Here is a 16673-nt window from a genome sequence, read left to right as displayed (position 1 = left end):
GTGTTCGCACAGGCTCGTGTGCTTCTTCTCTGTGGGTTTTGTTGTTTCCGAGCTAGATGGCCGCTCGTTTGCCTATAAGCCTTTAGGACCCCAGATGCTATATCTTTTTATAGCCGGGCATCATCAGCTTTCTTCACCACATTTGCTTATGCACACGTCTGTCTTCAGCGATCATGTCGGGAAGGTAAGTATCATGAAATGACCATTTAGCTGAGCAAGGTGCTCTTGTATTAGGGGAATGTGCATGAGGAGGCCCAATGTCCACCTGCCACCCTACTACCAAACCTATAATTACTTGCACCTAGGTCCGTTCCCCCCATAATCTTAAATATATTTACATATGTACATATATGTATTTGGGCTTGTATGTGTGCCCTTTGCCTCCTACTTCTTTCCTCTATTTCTTTATGCTTTCCTCCTGTCCAATTACCATGGTCAGCCTTCATTCTGGTTTGTAGTTTCTCGCAGTTACCTTGCCCTTGGTCACTCCTTTTAAATTAAACTGTAAACTAGTTTGCTTGAGGATATTCTGCATGGTGGATCAATTCCTCGTGTTAAAAATTGTGATAGGAAATAGTAGCTTTCATTTGTACCGTGGTTTTAATTACATAGAGAACATTAACATCTGAAAATATTCTATTGGAAAATGGTCATGCTTGCTAAGATTGAACACACATATACCTTGTGCTGCAACAATTCCACCTCTAGGATTTTTTCAGATATATATATATGTATGCATGTGTACAAATATGTTCAGTCACATGTGATAGCAAAAGATTGGGAGCAATGTACACGTGTATCAGTAGGGGACAGCTCAATGAATCCTGGCACTGGTATTTAATGATGTATTGTGTAGCCAATGAAGTAAGTCAGGCATATCTATAAGGATTGATATGGAAATTACCTTCAAGACAGATTATTAAGTGAAAAAGGCAAGCTACAGAATGATGGACACATTATTTTACCATTGGGTTTTAGAAATTTACAGGCATAAATGCTATCAACCTATATCTTGTTCTGAATACGTAGAGCTGCCATGAGTTGGACCCATCTCAGTGACCACTAACAGTAGAGACCCTGAATGGTTATCTAAAGAGTGTGTTGTTATGATGATTCATGGCAGGAGAGTTGAGGTTCCAGGAACTAGAGATAGAAGGAAGATTTACTTTTTACTATTTACTGATTCATACCTGGTGAGATTGGTGCTATGTGCATCCATCAACTATTAAAGAAAAAGGACATATAAAAGCAGACACCAGAGTGCTTCGTATGTACCTTCGTATCATATTACTCTGATGCCTACCTACATTACTAATTGAGTGAGTCTTTCTGATAATCATATGCAATTGGAACGGTCGCTTCTGTTTAGTGGCTAAATAAAAGGAGGCAGGGAAAAGTTATGCTTGTGTTTGAAGCACATACAGACGACGAGAGACGCTCCTAACCTTTAGGGCTTCTTCCTGAAGGTGCTTGTCGAATGTTGTAGAAGCATTTCCACAGGAGCTATCTAGAATGTATACTTGTATATACAACCATAAAGATGCCGTGGTATTGTAGTGAGTTATACCTTGGGTTGCTAACTGCAAGGTCAGGATTAGAAACCACCAACCCCTTTGCAGAAGAAAAATGAGGTTTTCTATTCCTATAAAGATTCGTCCTCTTAGAAGCCCATTGTAATAGTTTAGGTACTTTGGAGAAACAAATCCACAGAAACTCATGTATAAGAGAGAGTTTTATGTAAAGAAAATGTGCATCACGAAAACATCCCAACCCAATGCTGCCCAAGCCCACAAGTCCAACATTAACCCATTTACCCAACACCAGTCCACAAAGTCCTCCACCTCACAAAACAGAGGCAAGGAGGCCAACTTCAGGAGGAAAGCTGAGTCAGTGAATGAACAAGCATCTCAGCACTAGCAGGGGTCTCCACATGGCTGCTCCAGCACCCAGGGCTTCATCGGGATAGGTCCATGTGGCTTCTCCTTGGGGATGTCTTGTAGGAAGTCAATCTTGCAAGCTGAAGCAGGGAGCTGCTAAGCCAGCTGCGCCCTGGTGCAACCATCACAAAACAAGAGACCCAACTAGAGACTAGAAAGGCGAGGCTCACCACCCATTTATCCCTCTGCCTTTCAATTAGCCCCACATGTGATTATCGGCCAGGCTGGCACAATTAACTAACTCACCCATCGAGGGCATTTCTACCCTGTTCTGAAGGGTCGTTATGACTTGCAATCAGACTGAGGGGAGGGAGTTTGACTTGCTTTTTAGTGCACCCTTATTTAGGTCTCTTGAATTTGATAGGACTTTTTTTTCTCTCACTGAAAATGACTCTCAAATAAGAATATCATTTTTTTCCTTTTTTTTTTTTCTCTTTAAAGCCAGGGGAGAGCACGAACGCAGTCCCCCACTACCACAAATTATGCAATCGAGTTTCCCACACTTGGGGAAATGGCAGGGGTCAGCACATCCGGAGTGCAATGGATAAGCCTCGCCCTGGGAAAACCACCTTCATGATCATGGTATCTCCCCTGCCAGGTAAGTATAAGAATATCGTTTTTTGTACTTTTCAAGTTTATAATGTGTACAGGATGGTATCCAAAAATAATAGTTTATGGTGGTGTTCTGCTTCATCCAAGAATAATAACACACCTGTTTTCTGCTCGGAGATTCAATGTTCCCTCATTCAGTCAAAAATTAGTTGTTGTTGTTGTTGTTGTTGTTTACCGTCTTCTCAGCGTTCTAATACACTGTATAATGAAAGAGCTCTTTAATTCTTATAGTTCTCCTAGAGTGTGTCTTTTTGATGATGTATGCCAATGGGCTGAAACACAAGAACAAGTGTGAGGATAGCACATGCTTTGTGCAGCTGTACATAAGGTCATGAGAGTTGTAGCTCACTCTGTGGCACTTAACGCCACCCCCAGCATGGTCAAGGTGACTAAATGAGGCACATCGCTTACACTTAACCACTAACCTAAAGGTTGGTGGTTTGAACCAGCTACGTAACATCACAGATGAAAGGGCTGGAAACCTGCTTCTGGTAAGACAGCAGCCAAGGAAATTCTATGGCACTCGGTTGTAGACTGTCCACCCCATGGGTTTTCCGTGAATTGGGAGTGAGAGGGTAGCGAGGGGTTTGATATTTTGATGTTCTCTAGTTTATCATCAAACACTTGACTGTCCAGAAACTCAAACCCCTCAGTATGCGTTCACTATGTCTCATGTATTAGCAAAGAGAGTTTGAGATATCTTTTAAACTGTGAGAATAAAGGAGAAGATTCCTAGAATTGAGATTCATTTCATGTCCCAGAAATTAATCTAAAACTCTTATCATATCATGTTACATTGTTGAACCAAATCTTTCTGAGAATGTTTTGAAACTGAAGCAGAAGGTTTTCTAAAAAAATGTTTGTTTGTTTTAAATAAACCTTGTAGGAATACATTTTTCTTTGGAAGAATCGAGAAAGGGTATTTCATTTCCACTGCCTTCTACTCCAGTTAAGTATTTCATGAAATGTAGATCTCTTGATGGGATTTATTCTTTTACCAGCCATGGTGCTTGGAAGTTCCTGGTATGAGCAATGATGTTTTGGATCTCATATCAAAGGGTTTAAAGTTAATGATTTTAAGTATGGTTGGATTTTATTGCTCCTATGGTGGGCTGAAAACTTCAGCCACTCTTTGACCTCTGCTCAGTCAATCCAATTCCACCTAATGCTCTGTGACTAATATGGCAGATATTTAATCTACTTTGCTGCTGAAGTCACTTTTAGAGTCACTTTTTTGTTTCCTTGAAAAAAAACTTCCTCCTGAGAGAAATTGCTTATCGTAAGCTCTAAATATGTTGTATATTACAGAATACACTTTTTAAAAGCTTTGCTCCCAGAGGCAATTATGCATTATCATTTATTTTGCTCCCACGGTGCAAATGAGACAGGAAAAGGGATGCTATTCTAGAAGTAAAAGTAAAATCAGAAGGAAGAGTGAACTAAAACCTCTCTGATCTTGGTATTAGTGTAGCTGTCATAAGGAGTCGGGTCTTATCCAAGTAGTTCCTGTCATATAATTAGATTGGGCAACAAAAATCAAAGTACCATAAAGATGTACCCATCTAGGTTCTTTTGGGCCATTTCCTTATTAAGAACATGCATGTCAACACTCACTCAGAGGGGAGCATGGTCTATGTGTTCAGTAAGCAAGACTGCGACTATGCGGGGCATGTATGTGGTTCAAAGACAGGCTGATTGTGCATAGAGACCTGACCCTTTCCGCAGGTTCCCAGAACAACAGGGTTTAATCTTTCCTCAGTCCCTAATTTGTGGTATGAACCAGAGCACGCCTTTTAACCCTCTGGCCCTAAGGAGAAGTTCTATGCATGTAATCACTCAGTAGCAAAAGCATCATGATTTATAAGGTAGAGGGTTATGCAAAAATTCTCACTGCCATTGAGTCAATTCTGCTTCATAGTGTGCCTAGAGGACAGGTTAGCTATACCCGTGTGGGTTGTGGAGATGGTAAATCTTTACGGGAGAAGAAACCCTCATCGTTCTCCTGGGGAGCGGCTGGTACTTTTGAGCAGTCCAACAGGTAACCTCGACACCACCAGGGTTTGAATTTACGGAAACCGATGCATGATGGGATGATGCAATAGTTGCAACGATGAACTGAAACATACCGACGGTCGTGAAGATGGCTCAGGAGCTGCTAATGCGTCCTTCGTCTCTAAATAAGGTCTCCATGAGTGGAGGCTGGCAACTCACATCATCAACCGTGAGCTTAGTCTTAGAACTCACAAACAATTCTTAGCCATTTTTTAAAATTTAAAAGCACACCAAGAGAGAGGGAACACTTGTGTCAGTGCACCATCAATAGAAAAATCTCTGTTTAAATATGCATAGAATAATATAGATTGGTATTAGTATAGGGTCAATGTCATTTTATTTTGGTGAAAGAGGTATATGAAGAAGCAAACACCACTCACTTGAAAGGAACACGACTGGTGTGCTAGTGATTATCCAAGGGAAAGATCCGAACAGTGAAATGCGTTTCAACAACAGGCAAGTGACCAGTTACACAGCCATAGACTTTCCCAAATGCACGAGTTCTATGACTTAGACGAAGCAGGAAAAAACACACCGGAATAGTTAGATGGCTTCCTGCGGTCACCTAAAACCAAGAGGACTAAAATAGGTGATATAGAAAAGAATAGGTTCAAGCAAAGACCAAGAACATGCTAAATTGGTATACTGGGCACTTTGCAACCACCAGTAACTCCATGGGAGAAAGAGGAGGCCTTTTACTTCCATAAAGAGTTACAACAGGTGCAGTTCTACCCTGTCCTGTAGTCTCTACGAGTCAGAATCCACTCGATGACATTGCTTTTTTTTTTTTTAACCACTTTGAGAATATGCATAACTTTTAGGTTTAAGGTTCAATTGTAAGTAAGATGGGTCCAAAATAATAGTGGCTTAAACAAAACAGAACTGCCGTTGAGTCAACTCTGACTCACAGGGACCACCTAGGACAGGCTAGGCATTGCTCTCTGGTTTGGGGAGAGTATAGCTCTTTAAGGTGGTAGAAAGCTTCACATGACTTCTGCAGAGCAGCTGCTCGTTCCAAGCAGCTGACCTTGCAGCCCAGCCAAAGTGTAACCACCGCCTCACCAGTGCTTCTCGGTTATTTGAACAGAAACATGCAATTATAGGCAAATTCAAGTGCTAGCTACTGACTAGAAGTCTCTGGGTAATGAGAATGGTCAACATGCTCATCTGCCAACCTTAAGATCGGTAATGTGAGCCTACCCACATAGAGAAAGAAAGGCCGGATGATCTGGTTCCCCGCATCCCATCCACTGACAAGCTATGGAGCACACGGTTCTACTCTGACCCGTGGGATGCCGTGAGCTGGAACTGACTCGATGGACACTGTTCACCAGCTGCCACCTTCTAATTGATCCGATAAATAACTGTAGGGTAGCAAGCCAGATCCCATCCATGTCTATGTGTTGGCTATGTTTTAACCATCACTGACTAATGGTCCATTTTACTTATTCTGAGCCTCCTCTTGTTTGGAATTCAAATGGATGGTCTGACTTCTTCCAGGCCCCAAGTCGTCCCATTACGACATCTGGCCTTTCCTTTGCTTAGAGAAGCACACTAGCTCTGCTTTTCTCTTGTGAGGCCATATGCTAGACTCCCCATAGACACCACGCACTCATTCCTCAAACACCAAAGCGCCCAGACCCACTGTCATTGAGCATTCCAACTCAGAGTGCTTTATAGAGGGTTTGCATGGCTGTAAATCTGTATGCGAACAGATACCTCATTTTTCTTCTGTCGACTGACTGGGACGTTTGAACCACCAGCACTGAGATAACAGTTCAGTGCTTAACTATGGTCCATACATTATATTATGCAGTAAAAGAGACTGCAGATGCAAATAAGATTAGGAGCTGATACTAAGGGCTCAAGTAGAAAGAAAATGTTTTGAAAATGATGGTGGCAGCAGATGTAAAAATGTGCTGGGTAGAGTGAATGTATGGATCGTGATAAGAGTGGAAAGAGCCCCCAATAAAATGGTTTATAAACAAACAAACACACAAAACTAAATGGTAGCAAATCCATTGCCACTGAGTTGATTTTAAGTCACAGTAAGGAAACTGGGGCCTCAGACTAACCAGTGGAAGGAGCAAAGTTCTGTGAGCCACTGGAATGAATTAGCAATGGATTCTTCTAAGACAGAGTAGAACTGTCATATAGGGTTTTCCAAGCTGGAATCCTTACAGGATCAGACCACCACATCGTTCTTCCATTGAGCACCTGGTGTGTACAAAGGGTGGACTTTTTCATGAGCAGCTGAGCATTTTATACATTGCACTGTCAGGCCTCATTGCATTTAAGAGGGATGTTATCTTGGATAATCCAGGTCCACTTAAATCACATGCGTCCTTTAAAACTAGCGAACACCTTCTGGTTCGGGTCAGAGAAGTGCCGCAGAATAAGACGTCACAAAGGTCCCAGCATAAAGCCACATTGCTGACTCTGAGATGGAGTCGACATGGAAGAGCAGGGAAAGGTCTCTAGAAGGTGGCTCCCACAGACGCACAGTCAGGAAACCGGGGCCTCAGACTAACCAGTGGAAGGAGGAAAGTTCTGTGAGCCACTGGAATGCATTAGCAATGGATTCTTCTCGGAGCTTCCAGGTAGCACCTGGGCAGGGGTGACGTTGATTTCAGCCTGTGGGAGCCAGGGCAGAAGAAGCAGTTTAGTTCTCATGGATTTCCAACCTAGGGAACCTCCAGGATGAAATAGATTTGTGGTTTGTTAAGTTTGAAGTATCTTTTAATTTGCTATGGCAACAATAGAAAACTAATACTGACCTGTCTTCTCAGACTCTCTCTCACAGTGATTTGAAAGGTTACAAGGCCCTGAGGGAGACGAGAAGGTTCTAGGCACCCACCTCATCCCCACAGACTATTTGAGTAAGCTTTTTGCCTTCAGTCATACAAAAGAGCCCGAGATGGAGCCTAAGCCTGCTGAAAATCCTCATTTTACTCTCCCACATTAGATTGATCATAGCAAGCTCTCCGTAGTCCATCAGGAAGAGAGCAGATGTCTGCTAGCTTTTTGACAATGGGCAAATGCATGTCTCAGGTAGAGATGAATGCCAGTCTTTGGAAAATGTTGGAAAGAAATCTCTATGGATAATAATTTATCCGTATAGACAGTATTCCTAATATAAGGAGGCTTTTCTTTTTCTAAAATTTGAACAGTTTAAAGGAGTGATATACTAAAAAGATGGAAGTGTGAATCATGACAGTGGCCAATGTTGGCTACCAGGGTTAAGACATTTTTTTCAGTAGAGTTACATTTACCTAGTATTGGGGCACTTCCCACATTTAACGGTGGACTTCTTGTCTTCAAAGCAATAACCTAGAGTATCACTTTTATGAAGTATTTGAATTAAAAGTATGTACAGGTTGCAAAGTTCCTCTTAACAAACCATCAAATGGATTTCCCTTATTTTGGAAAATAATTTATGGACTACATACTAGCCATTTACATTAAATACTCAGCTTAAAAAAATAAAAAAAGAAAGCGAAAGCTTTGAAAATTTTACTTGCAATAGTTTTTCATTCTTTCGTTGATGTATTTGGAGTGAGGAGAATACATCAGTGCTTTTTAGCTTGGCAGCTAACTCTCTCAAATAAAAGCAAATGGAAAAGGGCACACTAGATTATTTGCTTCTTTTTCAGAATTCTAATGTCAAGACTGATTCCTTGAAAGGATGAGGGGAAAAAAGGAGGGCTGATGCTTTAAACCATGCTTTTACATCTCAGGAATAGTCACCTTCAATTAAATGGGTCTTTACACAGGTACACATCCCTGGGTGATGCAAATGATGGACATAATTGGCTGCTCACTGACAGCTTGGAGATCCTCATCCATCCAGTTATGGTGAGAGAAAATCCTGGTGATTCGCTTTGGAGAAAGCAATCATTAAGACACATACGGGTCACAGTGAGTGGAATTAACTGGAAGACAACGTCTGGTGGTGGAATCAACACACAGGTATTTTCTCTGAATGGTGAGCCGGTCTTCAGACCACAAAGGCCATTGCCAAGAGAGTTTTCAAACTGGATACCTGGTGGCCCAGCTGGAGACATAAATCCGAGAAAAGCGACAGCAGAGACAAATCTTTGCATCCACAGCCGAGACTGGGCTCCCCATCTTCGCAGACTACAAGATGCACCCGTCCACCGTTCATCAGCTCTTTTCCTCATAGAAATGGAGATTTGGGTGGTGCACAATCTCCCACTGCACCCTAGCTCTTCAGCTTCTCTGGTGGTTAGATGTGGCCAGGAGAGGGAAACGGAAGTGACGTGTGACACTTCCAGTTCTTCACCCGCAGACCATAAGCATGCGCCCTTCCATTCTCTTGCCTCTTCCTTCAGGCAGAATGCGAACTGTGCTCCTGGTGCATACCCAGCTCCTCCGCCCACAGGAAGACCGTGTCCGAGGAGCTGGCGATGCAACAGGGTGCAAAGGACGCGAGCCAGGAACGAGTTTGAGGAGCAGAGCTGCCTGACACCAGCAGAGTTATTTGAAAGAAATACGCTTGTCTCATTTTTGCGCGACATGTCAGCATCTTATTATTGTCATAGCTCAGCCACTCCCCAGCACACCACCACTCCCCTACCACACAGAGCCCTTCTGGGGCCCAGTGCCCCACTGCCATGCTCTTTCCCATGTCCACATGCTGAACTGGTATTTCAAAATAACTATAGTCTAATTATGTGCCACGCACGATCCGTGGTGGTGCAAATGGCTGATGTGCTGGTCGGAAAGCCAAAAGGTTGGATGATTGAGTCCAGTTGGAGGTGCCTTTGAAGAAGGCATCACTTAGAAAACGCAGCCATTCAAACCCTAGGAAATTCTAGATCTTGTTGAAAGCAGTCACGTCCATGGACTGCACATAGTCATCACCAGCAGTTATCTGTTCTTCCAGCATATCTGTAAGACACGAAACAACAGCAACAACAATATATAATTGATCAAGGATTCACGAGGTGGGAGGTTAGGGGAGGGAGGGGAAAAAAGAGGAGCTGATACCAAGGGCTCAAGTAGAAAGAAAATGTTTTGGAAATGTTGAAGGCAACATAGGTACCAGTGTGCTTAATTGGTGACAAGTGTGCTTAAAACAATTGAATGATGGATTGTCATAAGATTTGTAAGAGCCCCCCAATAAAATGATTAATAATAATAATAATAAACCCTATGGAGCTACTCTCAGGGGACACCAAGGCCAACTGGCATAACTAGACATTTAAAATGATACTGTTGGTTTTTCCCTATCCAGAGGAAAGACTGATGAACAGTGAAATACATAGGGAAACAATGGATTAATGGATTAGACAAACATTATTCCACACAACCCTAAGACCAGAAGAGCTACCTAGATGGTACCTGACAATCACTACCAACATTAGAAGGTTCTCAATGGAGTGGGAAACAAATGTGAAAAATAATTTAAAATGATAAGAAATTAGGGTTACTGGTCAGATAGAGACTACTGGAACTTCCAAGAGTATGGCTCTTAGTCCCCATTCAGGTCTGAAGCTGAACTCACCCCTGTGTTGGGAGAATCCACCAATTAGATCAAATGGTCAGCATCTCTCTAAGGACAAGTATAGACAGTGAGGAAAGAAGGAGGGATGGAATCGAGAAACCGAAGGAGGAAGTGAGCAAAGTGAAGTTACACTGAAGGGATCTCAATGGATGAATTGAAGCAAAAGGCACATGAATGACTGAATGTGAAACTGATGATCTGTAAGCTTTCACCTAATTAACAAAATTAAGTTCAGAAAGAAAGACGGGAGGGAGGAGGCAAGTAAGTGGGGGGGGGAAGGGGGAGGGGAGAAAGACAGAGAGAGGGAGTAAGGGGTGAGTACCTGATTGAGTCAGTGTGTGGGTGAGTGAGTGAGTGCACCCTATGGAGCACAGCTCTGCCCTGATGTGTAAGGGGTTACTATGCATTGGAATTGACTGCGTTGACTGGATTGGATGGTAAGTGGTATATGTCAGGCATCATGTTTTGTGCTTAGAATAGACACACCAACCCTTCTAGGACCTATTGTACCCCATGAGCCACTCCCAGGGTTAGAGCTGGCTAGCACCAACGAGGCAAATCAGCAAATTTGATAATTCTGTACTAAAACGCCATGGTCCCACTTGAGTAAATGGGGTAGTATATCAATGCAAACAACTCTTCTGCGGAGAGGAGAGTTTCAGGGCAGGTGGAGAGATATTTGGGTTCCAATGGGACCTGAGGGAGTCTCAAAATACTATGCCAAAGCATAGCCTCACTGTTACTGCATACCTATTGTTTTAAAAATCCCCCTGCTGTTTCTGAAATGACAAATAGGTTTCATAAAATATTTGTAAACATAGTTGTATTGGCATATAATTCTCATCTCATGCAATTCAATAGTTCAGTAATAAGAAGAGTTGTTTAATCATCACCACAATCAAGTTTAGAACATTTTCTTCTTTGCGTAGTCATTGTTAGCTCCTCTTTTCTTTCCAACTTCCTGTGTCATGTCTCTAGGTAATTATATATATATCCAGTTACTGTCTGTAGACTGACCTATCCCGGACTTCATATTCAGAAAAACATATTAAACAAAAACAAGACACACACACACACACCCAACAATGACAAAATACAAAGGAAAATCTTAATAGAAAAGAGAGCAGAAAACATTAAAAGCAGGAACAAATTTTAAATGGGTCATATGATCAGGTTTTACATTTTAACTAAACTATCTCTGCCGTAATTGACTTCACAATGCTTTCTATCTGATAGCAAGGCTGTTCATACCCCGGACATTGGTCTGGTCCATCTGGAGATCTTGCAAATGGATGTTGGGCTTCCAATGTTATCCATAGGCTTCTGCACATTGGGTGTTCAGAATTAAAGTTCTGATAATCTTCCTGCCTCCAAATTTGGATTTTACTCTTTACCATGATTGGATCACACAGGCTGAGCTGCTTCTTCCGTATGGATTTACTTAGTTGATGCCTCACGCTGCTTGTTTGTTGGCACGTGTTTACGCTTTTTGGACCCCAGATGCTATTCTTTCTGGTAGGTAGGCACCATCAACATCTTAACCACACACACCAATATCTTAGTGATTTCTCCATGAAGATGTTTATATTGCTTATGTTTAAGCAAGATTAGCAAGACTTTGCTTTTATTTATTTATTTCTTAAATTTCTTAACAGCTAAGATTTGACCTAGGCAGCCCTGGTGGTGTGTGGTTTTGCGTTAGGCTGCGATCTGAAGGTTGGCAGTTCAAGGTCCCCAGCAGCTCAGCCGGAGAAAGACTGGGCTTTCTACTCCTGTGAATAGTCTCAAAAGCCCATAGAGGGTCACTTTGAGTCATCATTGAGTCAATGGAAGTGACTGAGAAGATTTCACCTAAAGAGAAATAGATGTTATTCAAATTCCTGGAATTATAAGCACATGTTTTCCTTAGTCTTACAATTTACTAGCAGTTTATAAATACAGTTCAGTACTTAAAATTGGCTTGAATCTTAAAGTTATATATGCAGATGCATATCTTTCCATATATAATTTTATGATATAAGACTTAGATGTTTCATATGACTGGATGTATATATAATGCTTCTTTATGATGAAAAGAAATTATTTTAAACTCAGCTATGCAAATAGGTCAAACCTCCTTAAGAATCTCTGATATTAACCATTTGAGTCTTCCAAAGAAGGTAAATTAGGGGTGATTATAATTTCAAAAACGCTCCCCATTTTTTTAAACACGGAGTTTGTGTTGTGTTTCAGTATCCTCGCTTACTGACAACTTCTGGGAACAGACACAGAGACAGACTGTTCTGTTCCTGGACTCTGGTCTCCCAGAATTGAGAGCAAAAAATCTAGTTTCTATAAATACCTCCTTAACACCTGACAGGGACACACATCCACACCCACACACCACGTTAGAGACATGCGGTTTGTTCACACAAAATTCTGCAGGGAAATGGAAGCTCTTCCTACCAGCTGGTGTAAACATGGCAACTCAAGAGAAGAGGTAGGCAGACATTGCTGCTTTGTTTATTTACTCGGCAAGATCGGGATTTTGTTATGAGAAGTTTATGTCTGTTAGTTGTATACTGAAATTGCGGACTATATATGTAAGCTATGTGCTGTCAGTCAATCAATCTATATTTAGCTGAATGTTACAAAATGACAGACATTATACACAAGGAGTCTTCAATCGTGGTCAGACAGACCTCAGGCCTAGAGCCTAAAGCTAATCTGGGAGCCCATTCCTTCCTGGATTTCCAAACTGAAATGATGGATGCTCTTAGCTGCTTTTCCCTCTGCATTCACTGTGATAATCCTAAGTCTTATCTCCAGGTCAGAAGTTTGATGCTCAGCACCATCTAATATTATAACAGTTGTTTAACAGCTACATTTCATTCTAGTTGTTTCTAAGCTGCACAACCTGCCACTTAATTTAAATTTGTTATTTTATTACATCTTAAAAATGTATTTAATCAAATAGATGTTCTTGTAGTATCTCCTATAATGCATCAGGCATGTGGCGGTTGTTTTCTCCTGGCAGAAATTTTCTTTCAGCCTCGGATTTTTAGCTTTATAGTGGTTTGCATGATCAGGCATCAGACTGACTGTGTCCTCATTGTGACTTGCAACTCCTCCTTCAACGGGCAGGCTATCTCTCTTTGCCCTCGGACTTTGGGTTAGGCTATGGGTTTTGCTTTGGTACATAGAAGACAGGTATGATGGGGATCAGTGACGAGTCTAGGTCTTTAGAGCCCTGGTGTGCTCTCCCTTGTCCCCACGCACCTTCGTCAGCACCGCGGCCAGCACTTCCGGAGGACGTGCGACCTAGGAAGCAGAACTGAATTCCTAGAGCCCACCCTCCATCAGCTGACACTTAGCCAAGCTACAGATGTGTGCAAAATAATAATTGTTATTCTCTGAAGCCACTGAAAACGATGTATTTGAAAACGATGTAGCAATAGTTAACCAACCCAGCACACACAGTTCCTTTATTACCTTGTGCAAAAGTGTAGTCCGTTTGAAATTTCAATCTTGCACAAACCTAACTTGAGATGCATGATCCAGATCTATATTGGCTCTAATTTGTTGGACGTGAGCTCTTCTCATTTAATTGGAGATGTCTGGTCTGTTCTTTCAAGTTGTAAAAGGGCACACTTCTCTTCTCGCTCTTTGAAATCCGAGGAAGGCGAGGGGACCGGGGCGAGGCAGCTCCGTGGGGATGAAATAGCCCTAGAAGGAGACTGCTTCTGCTGGCCCAACTTAATTCTTGTTACTGCTGTTGCCTGGTGACAAGTGCAGTCTACCCAGCTCAGGTTCATCCTGGAGACGCCCTCAGACCCATTTTCTTTTAGAGAGATGCGAGACATGTTGCACTGGCTGGACCCTTGCTCTTCTGAGAAACTGTGTTGCATGCAGAGGTTTCTATTTTTCACATGTTTTATTTTCCATTTCCTTAAGCATCGTATGCATTCTTCCCACATGCTTCTCTTCCAATGGACGTGGACACTGATGGGTCGAGCTCTGTTTCTTGTGTCCCACAGCAGTGCTTCCGGGGACTGAGAGCCGGGTGAGGGTCACAGCTCTCAGAGCCAGGATGATCCGTTCTTTCCTTGGCACTCACGTTGGAAAGCAGACAGCAGAGGTGGATGCAAAGGTCCTGCCTCCCTTGCTCCTGGTGAACTTTGTGCCGGTTATTATTTTGGTTTGTGCTGTACCTTTGTTTAAGGATAAGGAGGGACAGCTTTGTGATTTGCTTTGCTTGGCGATCATCTCTCAGAGGTAGTTCCTTCCCCTAGTCAAAGTAGGAAACATCTGCGTAAAAATTATTGTGTTAAAAGCTACAGTAATGGGAAGCAGGTTGATGTGCACAATTCCTTCACCATGCTGCGCTGCCCTACCACCAGCCACTTCTAGAGAGAGACACATCTGGGTGAAGCCAGGACGGAGGTTAGTTGCAGGAATGTAAATGCCTATTGTTCTTCTCTGTGGTAGGAGCCACCGTTTTATTTCCATCCACCCGTGCTGTCAAATCAGCGCCAAACCCGACGTGTTTGTCACATATATTATCTATCTCAGAACTTAGTGAGTACAGATTCCACTCAATTTAACTGTGTTACACTGGAATACAATTTCTCCTGACCTAGAATGAAAAGTATATTCATGAATCCACTGATTTGAAACTATCAGAGGGACAACATGAGCTAAATATTTCTCACAATAATTCGGGAATTTAATGACTCTTGTAATTGCCCTAATAAAAATAGAGTACAGAAATTTATCTTGAGCCAATTTATGTGATATTTGCTTTGAAGCTGAATCTTGTGGGTTTGTTATTATGATAAAAAGCTATAGATATTTAACATATACGTGGATAATATATACATATATGCACATATAGCAGGGTATATCATACATATGGATGTATAGTATATATGCTTTTACAGACATATATGTTATATACCCATAGATTCGCAAACATATGCATATATAATATATGACAGCTATTATGCAACTATGAAATAAACTGTCCCCCAAATCCGGGACTTGAAATCACAATTTTTCCCCCTCTGCATGATTTTGTAGACTGAACTGGCACTTCTCTTTCATTTAGTGCCATAGCAGGGGTGAGATGACTGAAAGGCCCCCGTGCCCTTACTCACATGACTGGCGGTTTGTGCTAGTGAGGCAGACTAGCTGTTGACTGGAAACCTCATTTCTCTTCCACGTACACTTTTCCATGTGGCTCCGTGGGCTCGCACAAAGGAAGGCAGTTTAAGCATGATCAGGTATCTTACCTGGTAGCTTGCTTCCAAGAGTGAGAAAGCAGTTGATTCTAAGACTTGTCAAGGGTAGTCATGAAACTTCAAGCAGGCAGTGTCGCTGAAGTCACATTCTATAGGTCACAGGGCCGTCCCAGCTTTAAGGGAGGCAGAATACATAAAGGTACAAATATTGAGGTGGGGTCCCATGGGAGACATTTGAAGGAAATATCTATGCATCTTTTATGCACACACACATGTCCATCCTTATTGTGTTGAGCAAGCTATTTGATGTACTCACTGTCTGAGTCAGGATCTGATTTGAGAGTGGAGGACTGAAGTATCAAGAGAGCATACCACTTCAGGGGAGCTGAGGTCATCCTTTCAAGAAGAGAGAACTGATTCATTAGGACAAATGTACTTTACCCTACTTTCAGGATGATGTTAATGCAATATGCTATATTGGATCAGATGTCTGGAAATCATGGAAGTGGAAAAGTAATTTTCCTAGCTAGCACAAACCATGAGATTGTAATTTCATCAATTCTTTCTTTCTTTCTTTGTTTGCTAATGATCTGGTATAAATCGAGTTGCTATAAATAAAAACTCTTATTTATGAGGCAAATAAGTAGGAGACATTTTATGTCTGGTCCAGAGAATAGAAGGTAGTGTAATGCTGAAGAAACTCAACTGCAGCTCGTAGAGGTACTTTCCCCAAAGCTATCAATTTATATGCCCGAGGAAGAATAAAAAATATATGATAAAAATCAAAGACCTATACTACACCTTGAAATTTTTGGTTTATTTTCAACTCCCGATATGAGTATAAATGCTCTTGCATAGGTAGATTATTAGTATTTAGACTACTTGCTTTTCACATCAGTCCATTTTTATTTATTCACTTTAATGATCTTAGGTGGTACAGAGTTTATCGAAATTAATTTTCAAATATCATACCTATATTTCTGCCTAACAATTATGTTTGTATTTAATTATGTATTTATTGGTTATTTTTCAATTTTTCTATATTCCTAAAAGACAGGAGTACTCACAGGAAGGAATAGTCACATAAAAATTTAAGTTTCTAAAGAAAAATATCGTTAAAATTTATATTTGATGCCAGAAGAAATGCTGAAGATATGGATTTTTAAAAAATGTATTAAAAGGAGTATAATGTGGAAAATTCACACTCTCGTCCCACTCTTTGGAGAAAACTCTCAGTGCATAGTCAAAAATAAAAGAGGAAATAAAAATATCAGTTGATTTTTTTTTCCAGACTAGCAGGCTGGGGTAATTCTTTCTCTTTAGTTT

At 41.5% G+C, this 16673-nt stretch overlaps 1 non-coding gene across 1 annotated transcript; it reads right to left on the bottom strand.

Moving 5' to 3' along the window:
- Positions 1 to 2379: 2379 nt before the first annotated feature.
- LOC115871864 lies at positions 2380 to 2543 on the bottom strand. Its single transcript, XR_004047524.1, has one exon. It is a non-coding gene; the product is annotated as a U1 spliceosomal RNA (small nuclear RNA).
- Positions 2544 to 16673: the final 14130 nt, after the last annotated feature.

Source organism: Echinops telfairi, unplaced genomic scaffold (genome assembly GCF_000313985.2).
Source record: "Echinops telfairi isolate 266 unplaced genomic scaffold, ASM31398v2 ScPeMD7_7409;HRSCAF=8447, whole genome shotgun sequence".
Taxonomy (NCBI): domain Eukaryota; kingdom Metazoa; phylum Chordata; class Mammalia; order Afrosoricida; family Tenrecidae; genus Echinops; species Echinops telfairi.
This window is presented reverse-complemented; position numbering and strand designations above follow the sequence as displayed.